The following is a 16564-nucleotide window of genomic DNA, read 5'->3' on the forward strand; positions in this document are numbered from 1 at the left end:
TTACTCATAGACTTTTGAAGCTCACAGGTATTGATTAGGTTATTATTGCATAAGCAAATCAATGAGCAAATCATTAACCGAATGTATAAATGAATGAAAAGAGGCCAAGTATGGACTAATGATGAGTGTATCTCATGGACCAAGGATTATTATTGATATGTTTTTGAAACACTGAAGTTCATTAAAAAAATAAAGCACTGATATCCATTTCTAAAAAGGGGAAGATGAGGATCCCTGGGTGGCGCAGCGGTTTGGCGCCTGCCTTTGGCCCAGGGCACGATCCTGGAGACCCGGGATCGAATCCCACATCGGGCTCCCGGTGCATGGAGCCTGCTTCTCCCTCTGCCTGTGTCTCTGCCTCTCTCTCTCTCTCTCTCTGTGACTATCATAAAATAAAAATTAAAAAAAAAATAAAAAGGGGAAGATGAGAAATAAAGTAGAAATAAATAAGAAAATTGAAGAATACCAATGTTGAGATTATATAAGAATTATAATTAACCTAGTTTATTTATTGAGTGCATTAAAAAATAGCAAAGATCTAGTTGGTTACCTCTGGAGGTAATGAACAAGTTGACAGGTACTAGTTTTATTGAGAGTTTTTGGTCAGTTTCTTCAGATTCCAAGCTAGGGATTCTAAGGGAATGGATGAATACATTTAAATCACAATCAAATAATGAAAAGAAAGCAAATCATAGACCAGTGATGGGCATAACTCATAAAGCAAGAGTTAGGATAAATTCAGTGTTTGTTGTTAATACCCATGTAAAAAAACAAAGTCTAGGCTCCAACCTAGTTGTTTCAGGTTCATAGATAGAGTCATGTTGTATTATTTCACTTTAGGCTGCTGGTAGACTCTTGTTAATTTTCTTCTATAAGATAGTTAAATCACTAGTTAATCCACGACTATCAAATTAAATAATAAATAAAAAAAGAGATAAATACATAAAGAGACTCAGGAATGAGCACTGGTAAATGTGCCATGAAACAAAATTTTAGCTTAATCTTTGAACAAACAAGGTCCTTTTTAATAAGTGAAAGAGAAAAAAAAAGTGAAAGAGGATGCTTCATTCATTTTACCTTTTTTAATATTTCATTTTATATTCCATCATTCTTGATTTACACATTCCACCACTGAAAAAGATTTGAGTGTCTAACATGGTGATAAAGACCACAAGTAAAGATTGTTGGTGAACCGTTGGTTCCTGGATTTTCTTCATTATATGTTTAAAATTTGACCAAATTAAAGAAAGAATGCTACACATGGTTATGATAAGTATGAGTTTGCATGAAGAATGATGGATCTGTATACACAACTGTGAGTCACTGTAGTGTATTAGTTCTGGGAGAAATTAAACAAAAGACAGAAGTTAGTGATATTCTTATATCTTATTCTTGCTTTATTGTGATTCATGAATATGATCGAATAATTTTTAGTCAATGAATGAATGAATGAACAAATGTGTAAATGAATAAATTAAAAAGTCCCAAGCCTGGACCAATGATGAGTACCCTGGGGTGTCTGAACCAAGGATTTTGATTAAACCTTATAACTCTGAGGTCTATCATAAAAAACAAACCTAATTTCTTGCCTTGGTGGAACATGAATTGTGGCAGAAGTTAGGAATACAAATGCCTTGCTTGTGGCTTTGGTACATTTTAGGTACTTTTATGCACATGTAGTAGTGAATCAGTATGAGTAAAGAAAGAAATATATCCACAAATACAATGAGGGCTAGGTATTTGCCAATTATGAGTGTGTTTAATGAGAAATACATTATTATTAAAATACTTCTGAGGAGCTGAGTTCCAGCAAGTGAAGAGTGCAAGGCTTTTACTGTATTTTATCAGAAACATGTAGGCAGATGTCTGTGACCATGGGTATTACTTCTGGATTCGTGGTTGTTAATTTTATTAAGAAAAGGGAGAAAAAGAAAACATAATAAATATTGATTACAGAACTACTTAATTAAAGAAGACCAAGCATGGCCCAATGTTAATGTATTACATGAGAGGACTTGTGATTAGGTTAGTTATTCTAAATCAGTATCATTTTTAAAAAACACATCTAACTGTTTTTCTCTGGGTATTTGAGTTTATGGGAAGATATTAGTATTATTTAGGTATGTCTAGGTATGTAGTTTCAACAAATATTGATATTATTATGAAAGAAGGAAGAGATTATTTAAAAGAGGGCAAACATATTATGAGGATAAATATGTCATTAGAAGAAGTTCATTATTAATCTTTCGCTGTCATTCAGATGTCCATATAAGTAAAAGGGGTTGCTCTGCCCACTTTGGGTAAAGGGTGTAGAGGCAATTACTTGTAATAGTATTTTGCTTTTTTTTTTTTTTTTTGAAAAGAAGAGAAAATTCAAATAAATTATTTCATAGGCAAATAAACCCCAAACAAATAAATAAATTTATAAAATACAGTCAAGCATGGATCATTGATGAGACTATGTCAAGAATTGAAGAGGTAAATTTTCCAAATTCTAATCAAGGAAGACCATACAAAAGACAATCCAGGCTTGGACCTGTGTGGCTAAGGTTTAATAGACAGAATTTGGAATAGGCATTGTTCTTAATTCTTCTACTAGGATATAGATTTAGCAGTTATCCTTATAGTACATATATTAATAATTAAAGAATTCAGTAAGGCAAAAGGTTGCCATTTGTGGGCTAAGAATGGGAATGTAATTAAAAACGAGATTTATGATAAATCTAGTACAGTAGGACTAAAGTGCCTTTAAAAAATTTTGAATCTATACTGCTTCTTCAGTTTTCTAAAATCTGCTTCTTACTCCACAGTTTCAATGTACCTAGTCTGATTTCTTCATTATCTCAAGAGGAAGATATTGACTGTCCCTTCTATGGATAAGGACCAAAGTGACTCATGTAAGTGACAGAGTTTGTGTTCTTGATTTGAAAGTAATTCATGTGGTCCATGGGATTGTTTTCAAAGGAAGAATGGCCACTGTAAACATAAGTGAAACCAAACACGCTGTGCACAAACCACAGCTGGGAGTGTGTAATGAACCGCGGATTAAGATTAGTTCATTTTAGTCTAATTGAGATCCATTGGGAACAAAATTTGAGGGTTTTCATCCATTTTCAGAGATGCTTAATATTCCATTTTATTTCTGCACCACATTCTAAGAACATTCTCTATTGATAGCTATCTAGATAGTTAAATCTTTGAGGAAGGAGCACCTGGGAAGATAGAAAGTATTGCCAGCATTCTAGTTGTGGAGAAAGTCGAAGGCAGGGTCAGTGTACTATTTTTAAAATATGAAGAAATTAAATGAAAGATGAGCAAGAGTGCAGTGAAACACATGGGATGGGTATGAAGCAAGTTTATTGATTAATCCATACGTGCAACACTGAGGTCCAATTAAAAAGAGATCTCATTTACTAGCTCTGTGGGAAATAAGCCTATAAACAGCTCCCTGCAATATTCAAAGATCTTGTTCCTAGATTTTTGTGATTCATAGGAAGTACTTTTTTTATATCAGTGAAGTCATGAATGAAGTAATCAATAAGTAATGCATAAACAATCAATACACAATGTATACATAAATAAACGAAGTAAAAGAATGTTGAGCTTGGATCAATGATGAGTAGTTCTGGGGTATATGAATCAAGAATTTTGATTAAACCCTTAACTCTGAGGTCCATATAATAACACTGTATGTTAACTATACAGGAACTGAAATTGAAAAAACAATAAAAGAGACCTAGTCGTTTTCTTTAAGGGAATAGAGTTCAAGCCCATTGGTGATCTGGTTTTGGGTCTTAGTGATTTTGTGTATGGATTGTATTGTGTAAGTGAATCAGTGAATGCATGAATAAATGAATGAAGACAAAGAAGATCACATGTAATCACTTACGAGAACTTGTCATGAAACAAGTATTATTAGTAACATATTTGTTTAACATTGAATTTCAATATAATATATACTGAATATATATTACCTATATATAGGTAAAAGCTGTTGTCCCCTTTAGAGCACATAGGAAGTCCAGACACATAGGAGCACACACAGATGTATCAACATGTGCATGTCCACAGTCTCATTGCTGGGAATTTGCTGGTTGTTAGTTTTGTTAGGAAGAAGGAAAAAAATGTTTATATAAACCAATGATTACATAACTCTAATTGAAAAGAAGCAAGAACAAGTCAGTGTTGAGGAGGTGCTATGTGACACCAGTCATGATTAATCTAATTGTGTTCCCTGAATTTTATTTGAGAGCACAAACTGAAAAGAGACAGTTATTTCTGTGGGCAGTGAGTGTGTGGGCAGTTGATAGTATGTCTAGGTGTTCAAGTATAGGGTCTATAGAATCTCAAGTAATTATATATTATTATAAGTTATTGAGTGAGTGAATATGATCAGTTTATTTTATTTTATTTTTTTAGAGGAGGAGAGGGTGGAGGGAGAGGGAGAGAGAGCATCTTAAGCAGGCTCCACACCCAGTGTGGAACCCGATGCAGGGCTCCATCTCATGACCCTGAGATCATGACCTGAGCTGAAATAAAGAGTTGGACACCTAACCAACTGGTCCACCCGGGTGCCCCAATATGATCATTTCAAACGATTACTTAAAAGAGGTAAAATTATGGACAATATGGAGCATTAACAAGTAATCTTAATGTACCCTACTGATGGCCATATAAAAAAGATGAGGTCTAGTTTCTTCCTACTTGGGTTAAGGACATAGAAACAGTTTTATGTAATGATGGTATTTCAGTTCTGGGTTTCAGTTGGAAAGTTTACTATTATATACTGTATATACATAATTTTACCATATTATCTATTTACATTATATGTGTATAATGCTGTGAAACATGAATTTTCATATATTATGTATGCTTTTAGAGAAATAAATAGATGATCACATTATTCCATTGGTAATTAGATAAATAAGTGATAAAACTAAGACTATTGAGAATGTGCCATGATGCCAGGTTCTAAATCCATACAATTCTTCACGAGTCAGGAAAATAATTACTAGGCTATCAAGAGTAGGGAATATAATGGTTACAAGCCTTTTTCTTGAGTCAAGTCTCAGATTCCATGATGTTTACTACATTGCCAAAAATTAAAAATAAAATGAACTGATAAAAAGAAGTACGGTTTTTGCGCCAACACTGGGAATGTGATACAATCCAGCTTTATCATTAATCAGGCAATGTAAAACTCACGTCCACTTAGACACATTTAATAGAGACTGTTTAGAATTGGCTTTTTCACTTAAAGCAAGAGCACACCAAAGCCAGCTTAGTAATTCTCTAATGGTAAAGATCTTACTTGTTGCCTCTGTGGGCAAAGAGCACAGAGACCAATATAAATAGCTATCAAAGTTCCTGTTCTCTGAGGAGATTGTTCATGAATTTCCAAGAAATTTTTTTTAAAAAACTGGCTTGATAGATAGATATACATATATATAAAATCAAAGAACATCAAGCATTGACCAAGAGTATAAATATGTTATGAATCAAGGTTCATAGATTAGTCATTTTCTTTTTTTCTTTTTTTTAGATTAGTCATTTTCAAGGCCACCTAATAATATGTCATTTTAGTTTGGCACCAAAGTATATTTAGAAGTATATATCCCTTCGTTGATAAAGATCAAGGTCATTTACTTGCTGAGGGAGGAGAACATAGGACGATGGGCGAAAATTACATTCTTTTAGGGAAGAGGAGGGTTGACAGTTGTTCATTTTACCATCTTTGCAATGTGGACTTGTAAGGAGACAAACAAAAACCTGTATCAATGTGATGTTGATATGAAGCTCACTGTCAATCCCTATGTGCAACCAGAGGTGCACTAGATAAAGACATCAAATGTATTAGCTTTGTGGGACAAGTGAGGATAGGCTAATGTTAGTAAGAATCATACATCTCATTCTTGGCATTTGTGATTCGTGGCTATTGATTGTATTGTTAAAGTTTGTGCATGTAAAAATGACGCAGAAAGATATGAATGAAGACCAAAAAGAGCCATGTTTAGGGGTGCCTAGGTGGCTCAGTCAGTTAAACATTAGCTTTTGGCTCAGGTCATGATCTCAGGGTCCTGGGATGGAGGACCCCCCCACTCCGGCTCAGTGGGGAGTCTGCTTCTCCCTCTCCCTCTGCCCCTCCCTCTGCTCGTGCTCTCTCCTTGTCTCATAAATAAATAAAATCTTTTAAAAAATTGCCAAGTTTGGATCAGGATGAGTACCCTGGGGTGTCTGAATTAAAGATTTTGATGAAGCTCTGTAGGTCTGAGGTCATCCCAAGAAGAGGAAGAGTTCCTCTGTGGTGAATGTACTTGTGAAGGAAGAAGGGAATATTCAGGATCCTTTTCCTAGGCTTTGTATTCCTTGGGTGTAGGATGTTTTTATTCACAAATGAAATAAGGCCTGATTAAAGAAAGAAATGAAGGGGTAAATGATGACAAGGAAAGCCACACCTCGTTCAGTTATGAGAGTATGTTTTGAGACCTTTCTGAAGTAGTGAGGTCTAGAAAAATAAGTAGGTCAAGGTTTTACTCTGTTCAGCAGGGAGCAGATAGAAAGGTATGCCCAAGATTGAATGTTGTGATTATGAATTGATGGTGGGTTGCTGATGGTTTATTCTATTAAGAAAAGGGAAAAATGTTTGCATAAGTAAATAATAAGGCTCTAATTGAAAAAAGAGGTTACAGACCAGTGATGAGAATAGATCCTGTAACAAGATGGTTTACTGTGAGCATATGATCACATGTTAATATTATTCAAAGTTTTGTCCGGTGAGTTATAATTATAATAATGACACATTATATGTTATTGTAAGCGTATGAATGGATTCATATTTTATTTAAAAGGTGAAAATCATACACCAGCGAGGTCCCTTATTATGGAATAAGGATGATGATTATCCTGTTTTGCACTACTCTATGCATATTTAAAAAAAGCTAGGCTTTTCCTGCTTTGTATAATGTACACAGATACATGTAGTAGTTATTTCCTTTCTGAGGTGCTGCCTATTTTACCATTTCACTTTTTCTTTTTTTTTCTTGTTTTTTAAGTCAAAGTATAGTTAACACATAGTGTTACATTAGTTTCAGATGTACATCATAGTGATTTGACAACTCTGTATGTTATGCTGTGCTCACCATAAGTGAAACAGTGAAGCTACCACCTTTGCCTTTTCTTTTCTCTTTTTTTCTCTTCTTTTCTTTTTTCTTTCTTTCTTTCTTTCTTTCTTTCTTTCTTTCTTTCTTTCTTTCTTTCTTTCTCTTTCTTTTTCTTCTTTCTTTCTTTCTTTCTTTCTTTCTTTTTCTTTCTTTTTCTTCTTTCTTTCTTTCTTTCTTTCTTTCTTTCTTTCTTTCTTTCTTTCTTTCTTTCTTTCTTTCTTCTTTCGATTTATTCATTTATTTTAGAGAGAGAGCTCATGAGAGTGAGTGTGGGGAGGGGAAGAGGGAGAGGGAGAGAGAAATCCTCAAGCAAACTCCCTGCCGAGCGAGGAGCCTGACTTGGGGCTCCATCTCAGAACCCTGTGATCATGACTTGAACCGAAATCAAGAGTCAGATGTTTGACTGAATGAGCCACCCAGGTGCTCCTGCTTTTTCTTTATATAATGAACAACAGTTAAAATTATTCCATGGGTAATTGAATGAATGAATGAATGAATACATTATGTAGAGTCAACCATGGACCATTGTTAAAGTATGCTGTGAAACAAGGATTTAAATTTATCCAGTCAGGGATCCCTGGGTGGCGCAGCGGTTTAGCGCCTGCCTTTGGCCCAGGGCGTGATCCTGGAGACCCGGGATCGAATCCCACGTCGGGCTCCCGGTACATGGAGCCTGCATCTCCCTCTGCCTTGTGTCTCTGCCTCTCTCTCTCTCTCTCTCTGTGTGACTATCATAAAAAAAAAAAAAAAATTTAAAAAAAATTTATCCAGTCAGTACAAGGGAGATCCTTTGAAAAGGACAATGTAGATTTTACCTATGTGAAGTACGTGGGCATGTTTATAATTATCGTAGTTATCCCTTGTGGGTTGAGTGGTAGATTTGACGGTGTTCATTATATTATTTAAAATTAAATGATTAAGTAAATAAACAGTAGTGATATTCTTGAGCCAATGAAAAGAAAGAAGTTTTATGTTTAATCTAGAACTCTACAATTAATATCTTTTAAGCATACCTAAATTTATGTTTTTTGTCATTATTTTTTTCCCATTATTTTTAAAGCCTGATTTTTCTCTCAGAATTAAGACAGAATAGTTGCTTTAATGAAATCTAATGATGAAGATTTTGGATCTGTGGTTAAGGAGCATAAATACTGAGGTAATAGTCAAAGTTTATGTGCTTGGTTAAGGTAACTTCCTCAAGGGTGTTCACTGAAGTATTTCAATTAATAAAGAGCTACATGAAAGTATAGCATTAAAGAATGCTGTACATTACCTATGACAGGGATAGATTAGGAACCATAGATAATGATGATTGATTCAATTGTGCACAACTGATGACTCCTAACAAAAGGCAGGTGTTTCATACATGTTTATACATGGTATTTACATGACGGTGGATTTTAACATTCATCTCTTCAAAATATTCAGGAAGCACATGTGTGCTACTCTGAAGGCCATTGCAAAAAGAGATCTAATGCATTAGTTCTGTGGGAAATGAGCATATGCATAGATCTTAGTAATTTTCAAGATAATATTTTTGAGCTTTTGTGATTTATATGTATTGACTATATTATTTTTGGAGCAGTGAATGAATCAATAAACAAAAGGATAAAGGACTGAAGAAAGAGTGTAAAGCTGGAGACAATGATGAGTCCTCAAGTGGAGGCTGAGTTTGAATCTAAAATCCTGTGGGGGGGCAGCCCGGGTAGCTCAGCAGTTTAGCGCCACCTTCGGCCCAGGGCATGATCCTGGAGACCCAAGGATTGAGTCCTGCGTCAGGCTCCCCACGTGGAGCCTGCTTCTCCCTCTGCCTGTGTCTCTGCCTCTCTCTCTCTCTCTCTCTCTGTCTCCCATGAATAAATAAATAAAATCTTAAAAAATAAATAAAAATAAATAAAATAAAATCCTGTGGGATGTGGGGAAAGGAAACCCTCTCACGCTATTGGTGGGAATGCAAACTGGTAAAGCCACTATGGAAAACAGTATGGAGGTTCCTCAAAAAGTTAAAAATGGAAATAAGCTACAATCCAGCAACTGCACTACTAGGTATTTACTTAAAGAATTAATAAATATATATATTAATCAAAAAGAATGAAATCTTGTCATTTACAATGACATCGATAGAGCTAGAGAATATTATGCTAAGCAAAATAAATCAATCGGAGAAAGATAAATATATGATTTCATTCCAATTTGGAATTTAACAATCTAAAATGAGATAGGGAAAAAAAGAGAGACAAAGTGAGAAACAAACTCTTAATTATAGTGAACAAACTGAGGGTTACCAGAGGGAAGGTCAGGGGCAGGAATAGGGGAAACAATTGATGGGGATGAAGGGGTACACTTGTGATGAGCACTGGGTATTGTATGGAAGTGCCGAATCACTATATTGTACACCTGAAACTAACATTACACTGTATGTTAACTATACTGGAATTTAAATAAAAACTTAAAAAGATAAAAAAAATAAAAATGGAACAAACAAAGAAATTTGTGTTAGTCCTAGTCTGAAAATCTGTGGACTATTGCAAAAAGGACATAAGGTAGACTCTTTGGGAAATGAACTCAGGAATGAATAAGGAAATGTGTAAATGAGCAAAGATAAGGAAGACCACATGTGGACCAACTATGAAGTTATGTAATAAAATATTATAATTAGTGTATATTTGTACACCAGTTTCCAAAGATTCAATTAAAGCTCTGAACTCTACCATAAGGACAGGTATGGACAGATACACCTAAGAGTTCATGTTGCTGTTTTGATTGTTTGTGTGGTGGTTTTAGTGAAGAAGGACAAAAATAAAGGCTTACATAAAAAGCATAATTGTTTAAATATTGTCTTATTAAGAGTGGGCCAGACGTGAACCTATGAGGATGTGTCATATGACCAGAGTTACAATTAATATAACTGTATTCACTAGCTTAATTTAAAAAAAATCAGAAGAGGTTTTAGTAATCAGTTATGTCTCTGGGTCATGAGCATGGAGACTGGATATTTAGTATTCCTGTTCTGTGCCTTGGTTTTCATTGATACTGGCATATTGTCATAAGGGAATGAAGGAGTGCATTTCTGCATAGGTTAATTATTCAAAAGAAGGCTGAGCAAGGGCCAATGAGGAATATGTGTTATGAACCAAAGGTAATGATTACTCCTTTTATACCCAAATGTTGTCTGGATAAAGAAATAGAAATACCAATTTCTTCCACTTTGGGTAAAGCACACATTTTTTTTTTTCGAGTTTTAACTTACATTCCAGTTAGTTAACATACAGTGTAATATTAGGTTCAGGTGAACATAGAAATTTGCATGGAGAAATTCTTTAGAAAAATAGGTAGGTAATTGATTTATTTTATGCCTAATTATATATATGAATAAATAAATGAATCAGTAGACATCAATCAGAAAAATTTGTGCTTCATTGGTGAGAATATGCCATAAAACAAAGATTTACATTTATCCAATTTTGTACAAGTGAGGTCCATTAATAGCAACCACTGAGTTGTTAAATTTATGGATAGGGAGTACATAGACAGATATTTATGGTAGATAATGGTTCTTCTTCTCATGTTGGTGTTCACTGTGTTGTTTAAGAAGAAAAATTAAGTAAGTCAATAAATGAGAGTGCGATTCATGGGTAATGATGACATTCTAAAAGGACCCTTGTTCATGATTGATCTGATACTACAAGACTAACCTCCACTTTAAAAATTCTAACTACAGGCTCTTTCTCTCTTTTGAAAGTCTGCATCTTCACCAAGTGAAAACGCCACAGATAATTTAATCATTCTCTAATGCTAAAGATCTTGCTTTTGACAAACCGTGTGGGTAAGGAGAGAAGAAATTGATGTAAGTAGCAGTTTATATTCTTGGGTTGTGAGGTTGGCTTTTGGGTGTTGCTTGAATTTTTCAAAGTAATGAATGGATATATTAATAAGTAAAGCCAAGTAACACTAGCGGAGACCTGAATTGGGATTTATGATTAATCTGATTTAGTACTACTGGAATTCAATAAAAAAAGATGCGAGGTGTTTCATTAATTTATGGGGCTGCTCCACATTGTGTTTTATTTTTGCATTGAACTATGTTTAAGTACATCTCCATTGATAAAGATTTAAGCTATGAATTCCTTGAGGCAGGAGCACACAGGAAGATGGACAAAATGGTTGGTATTCTGGATGTGGAGAAATATTAAAGGTCCTGTGGTTATTTCTTGAATCATCTTTAAATATAAAAGGGCCAGCATGGACCCATGAGATTGATATGAAGCAAGGATGTTGACTAATTTATATTGGCAAGGAGCATACATATGTATTGCAAAAAAGGTCCTTGTCTATTAACACTGCGGGAAATGGGCATGGAGCCAGTCCTCTCAACATTCAAGGATGTTGTTCTTGGGCTTTTTGATTTATGAGAATGGATTATATTATTATTAGTGAATCAATGAATAAAGGGATAAGCAGTGCATCAATAAAGGAAGAAAATGATGTTCAGTATAGATTAATGATGAGTATTCTGAGATGTATGAATCAAAGATTTTAATTAAACTCTGTGACTTTGATGTCCATTAGAAACAAGAAATCTGGTTATTTCTTCTGTGAGAGAGAGATTTGCAGCAAAAAGTTAGGAGGAGTCAATGATCTGGTTCCTGAGCTTTAGTTCATAATGTCTGTGAAATGTATCGTAAGTAATGCAGTGCGAGAATAAAGATGAGTAAGTGAATGATGACTAATTATTTGAGTTTGCAATGAAACAAGGATTATTATTATATTATCCCTTGAAACTCTGAGTTTCATCATAAGTAGATCAAGTTTATCTTACTTTTTTTCATAAAGAATATGTATCCTATTCTATGAAAGTCCATGTTGTTTCACATTTGCTGGTAGGTAGCTGGTTGTTGGTCCTGTTCTCAGAAATAAATCCTTTACATTAAAAACAATTGCTTAAATAGGTGCCTGATTGAAAAAAGCCCAGCATGGACTAATATTGAGAATTTGATAGTAGGTATGACCAAACAAATTCTGTTCATTATTATTTGAAAAAACAAAAAGGAATCTACCAAGTTATATCTGTGGACAATGAACATATGGACAGATACTAGTATTAGCCAATGTCCTTGCCCTAGCTTGCCTTCACTTTGAATGTATTGTTAAAAGTTAATGAACAAAGAGTTCATATATTGGTCAATTATTTAAAAGCAGGCAGAGGAGGAGGTGTCATGAAGTAAATTTAATGATTAAACCATTTTAGATGAAGAGGAAGAAATCTAGACTTATCCCACTTTGGACAAAGTGGATATCAGCAATTGCATGAACTAGTATTTCAATTTTGGAGTACTGATGGGTTTTACTTTTTTTCTTTAAAAATAAAAAAGAACAAATAATCGAAGTATTCTTTGAGTGATTAAATAAGAGAGAAACATGAATGAATCAATAAATGTATATAAATTAAAGTAAATCTTAGGCCAGTGCTTCATGGCACACTCTGAGCAATGCAGGAGTATGGAATCTTAAAGATTAATGACGCTGTCAGCCATGTGGTTAGGGAGTATACAGATGGCTAGTAGTACTAGTTACATTTAGCAACTAGTGGGTGGTGGATTTAACAGTGTTCACTATGTAAATTAAAAATTAAACAGTAAATAAGTCAATAAAAAATAGGGTCATTCTTGAGTCAATAATGAGAATGTGATTGGAATCAAGGTTTATTCATCCAGTACCTCATGATTTCAGTCCATTAAAAAAAATTGAGTCTTTTTTATAAAGAAGTCTGGTTCTTTTTAAAAAGTGTATTTTTAACTTACAGAATGAAAATGCTATTGCTGATTTAATTTTTCAATAGTAATAAAGATTCTAGTTTTTACCTTTGTGGGTAAGGAGCCTAGAGATTGTAGTAAATTATAGTTAGTATTCATGTCCTTGGTTTAGATGGTTTGTTCATTATGACATTATGTCAAAGGCATAAATACTTAATACCTAAATAAAATCAAAGGATGCCATGCAGAGACCCATAATAGGAAATTAACCAAATTTTACAATTCATCTAATTTAGTGCAATTAGGGTTTATTAAAACATGGAGGACTTTTATGCATTTTTAGGGCTTTTAATGTTCTAGTTTGCCATCATGGTTAATTTAAACATTTTTTCAATGATAAAGATCTAAGCCATTAACTCTTCATATGTCAGGGGGCAAATATGAAATGGGAAGGTAGTATCAGTATCCTCATTGTGAGATACGATAGTGGTTGGTTCATCATTGTATTATATTAGTTTTCTACTGCCGTGCAACAAATTTCCCTATAACTTAGTGGTTGTTAAAAAAATTAAAAAAAAGATTTTATTTATTTATTCATGAGAGACACACAGAAAGAGAGGCAGAAACATAGGCAGAGGGAGAAGTAGGCTCCATGCAGGATCTGAAGCGAGACTGGATCCTGGGACCCCGGGATCACGCCCTGAGCCAAAGGCAGACGCTCAACCCCTGAGCCACCCAGGTGTCCCTATAACTTAGTGGTTTCAAACAAGAATAAACATTTGTTATCTGACACAGTTTCTATGGGGCAGGAATCCAGGAGTGGATGGATGGGCAGTTTGGCCTAGGTTCTCTTGGGTGGTTGGAGTCAAGATGTCAGGTGGTAAAGTGCAGTCATTTGAAAGCTTGACTGGGCTGGAGGATCTGCTTCCATGGCTCACTTTCATGGTGCTGGTTGTTGGTGGGAGACCACAATCCCTTCCTAGACCTCTCCTCATGACTTCTTGAGTATCCTCACAACATGACAGCTGACTTCGCAAAGAATAGCCAATCCAATAGAGAGGAAGATGGAAGCCTCAATGTATTTATAACCTAGACTCAGGAGTCCTATACCTTCACTTCCACGGGATTCTATTGGTCATAGAGGCCAGGCATTATTTCAAATGGGAGAGATTACACAAGGCTGGAATGCCAGAAGCCATGAATCATTGGGGGCCATCTTGGAGGCTGGCTACCTTATGTACCATCTTTAAAACATGGGGTAACTAAATGAAAGAAGGGCAAGCACGGACAAAGTATAAATATGGGGTTGATGTGAAACAAGTAGTTTGACAGTCTGTGTGTATAATGCCAAGAATCATTGTAAAAAAGTAGTTTCTTAGTTTTATGGAAAATAAGCCTACAGATATAATTTAGTAGTATTCTAGGGTCGTATTTTTGTTTTGTGATTCATGTGTATTGCCTTTCTTACTATTAGTAACTTAATGAGGGAACCAGTAAACAAAGGTATTAACGAGTAAAGGAAAGGGTACCATGTTTGGACCAATGATGAGTATCCTGGGGTGTCTGAATCAATGATTTTGATTAAACCCTATAACTCTGAGGTCAGAGACCTAGTTAATGCCTATATAGTAAATCCACCTACAGCAGAGGTTAGTAATATCCAGGATTTTGTTCTTAAGCTATGAAGGTTTATAGGTCTGGATTGTAACACTATAAGCAAATTAATAAATGAATAAATAAATATGTAAATGAACAAAGAGCTATATGTGGCCCAGTATGAGACTGTGTAATGTGCTTATTATTATTAATATTTTGTGAACCACTCAGTTCTAAAATAAATTGATTAAATCTCATATCTATCTGGGACAGGAACAGACACAGATGAGTACCAGGGAAGCAATGTGGTATTGTTCTGTATTGTCTTTAAGATGCTGGTTGCTTGTTGAAAATAAGAAAATATGATCTAGTTGGTTCTATCTGGGAGTAATGAGCATATGAACAGCTGTTAATTCCATTTAAATTTCTAATCCAGTTTGTATGTTTGTAGGTATCGATGATACTGTGAGTGAATGTATAAATACATTTATGTCTCAACCAATTATTTTGAAGAGGGTACAGCAGGATTTTCTCAACCTCTCATTACTGACATTTTGGGCTGGATAATTCATTGCTGGGAAGGCTGCCTGTACATTTTAGAATGTTTAGTAACTTCATGGCCTCTACTAGATGCCAGTATTGTCCACCCCCTTGCAGTTGTGACAATCAAAAATGTCTCTAGACATTGGTAAATGTCCTCTGGTAGCAGATTTTTTGCTTTAGTTTTAGTCTCTTTTTAAAAAAAATAAATCTAAAATCAATTTAATTAACATATAGTGTATTATGAGTTTCAGAGGTAGAACTTAGTGATTCATCAGTTGCTTATTACATCATGTGCCCTTCTTAATGCCCATCACCCAGTTACCCCCTCCCCACCCATGTCCCCTTCAGCAACCCTGAATTTGTTTCCTAGAGTTAAGCATCTCCTTTGGTTTGTCTCCCTCTTTTCATCTTATTTTACTTTTCCTGCCATTCACCTATGTTCATCTGTTTTGTTTCTTAAATTCCACGTGTGAGCGAAATCATGTGGTATTTGTCTTTCTCTGACTTTTTTTTGCTTGACATAACACCTTCTAGTTCTATCCACATTGTTACAAATGGCAAGATTTCATTATTTTTGATGGCTGAGTAATATTCCATTATAGATACACCACACACACACACACACACACACACACACACACACACACAGAGTCTCTCTCTCTATACCTTCTTTATCCATTCATCTGTGGATGGGCGTCTAGGCTCTTTCCATAGTTTAACTATTGTGGACATTGCTGCGATAAACATTGAGGTGCATGTATCCCTTCGAATCACTATGTTTGTATCCTTTGTATAAATATCTAGTAGTGCAATTGCTGGATCACAAGGTAGCTCTATTTTTAACTTTTTGAGGACCCCCCATACTGTTTTCCAAAGGAGCTGAACCTGTTTGGATTCCCACCAACAGTGTAAGAGGGTTCCCCTTTTTCTGCATCCTCACCAACATCTGTTGTTTCCTGAGTTGTTAATTTTAGCCATCCTGACCAGTGTGAGCTGGTACCTCATTGTGATTTTGATTTGGTCATGGCATGAGGCATTACAGAGAATATAAAATAAGGATTTATTTATTTATTTATTTATTTATTTTATTTATTTATTTTTAAAAAGATTTTATTTATTTATTCATGAGAGACACACAGAGAGAAGCAGAGGGAGAAAGAAGCAGGCTCCTAGCAGGGAGCCTGATGCAGGACTCAATCCCAGGACCCCTGGATCATGACCCCTGCCAAAGGCAGATGCTCAACTGTTGAGCCACTCAGGTGTCCCAATAAGGATTTAAATGTATCCAATTCTGCAAAAGTAACATCTGTTAAAATTACTTTTTATTCTGTTAAAACTATTAAAATATAAAGATTTTTGATAGATACTGTTTTTATTCTTTTTTTGATACTGTTTTTATTCTTATGAGGTTTATTGGACAATGGTTAGTACATTATTTAAAAGTGAAAGTAAATATTAGACTAAGAAGTGCCAAAGTTTATTACTATCTAGTTCTACATGATTAACATACAT

At 34.8% G+C, this 16564-nt stretch overlaps 1 long non-coding RNA gene and 4 other non-coding genes across 7 annotated transcripts in view; all 5 read left to right on the top strand.

The window, feature by feature from the left end:
* Positions 1-16564, top strand: part of LOC102152259 — a 106861-nt gene that overhangs the window by 23913 nt on the left and 66384 nt on the right. For all 3 annotated transcript variants that reach the window (XR_005363788.1, XR_005363789.1, XR_005363790.1), the window contains exons 11-12: positions 2811-2897; positions 10903-11007. This is a non-coding gene — a long non-coding RNA (uncharacterized LOC102152259). The remainder of the gene's footprint in view (positions 1-2810; positions 2898-10902; positions 11008-16564) is intronic.
* Positions 1492-1563, top strand: LOC119873112. Its single transcript, XR_005363906.1, has one exon. It is a non-coding gene; the product is annotated as a small nucleolar RNA SNORD113/SNORD114 family (small nucleolar RNA).
* LOC119873108 lies at positions 3606-3677 on the top strand. The gene has a single exon (XR_005363902.1). It is a non-coding gene; the product is annotated as a small nucleolar RNA SNORD113/SNORD114 family (small nucleolar RNA).
* LOC119873122 lies at positions 11655-11726 on the top strand. Its single transcript, XR_005363915.1, has one exon. It is a non-coding gene; the product is annotated as a small nucleolar RNA SNORD113/SNORD114 family (small nucleolar RNA).
* Positions 14449-14520, top strand: LOC119873111. The gene has a single exon (XR_005363905.1). It is a non-coding gene; the product is annotated as a small nucleolar RNA SNORD113/SNORD114 family (small nucleolar RNA).

This window comes from Canis lupus, chromosome 8 (assembly GCF_011100685.1).
Source record: "Canis lupus familiaris isolate Mischka breed German Shepherd chromosome 8, alternate assembly UU_Cfam_GSD_1.0, whole genome shotgun sequence".
NCBI classification, from domain to species: domain Eukaryota; kingdom Metazoa; phylum Chordata; class Mammalia; order Carnivora; family Canidae; genus Canis; species Canis lupus.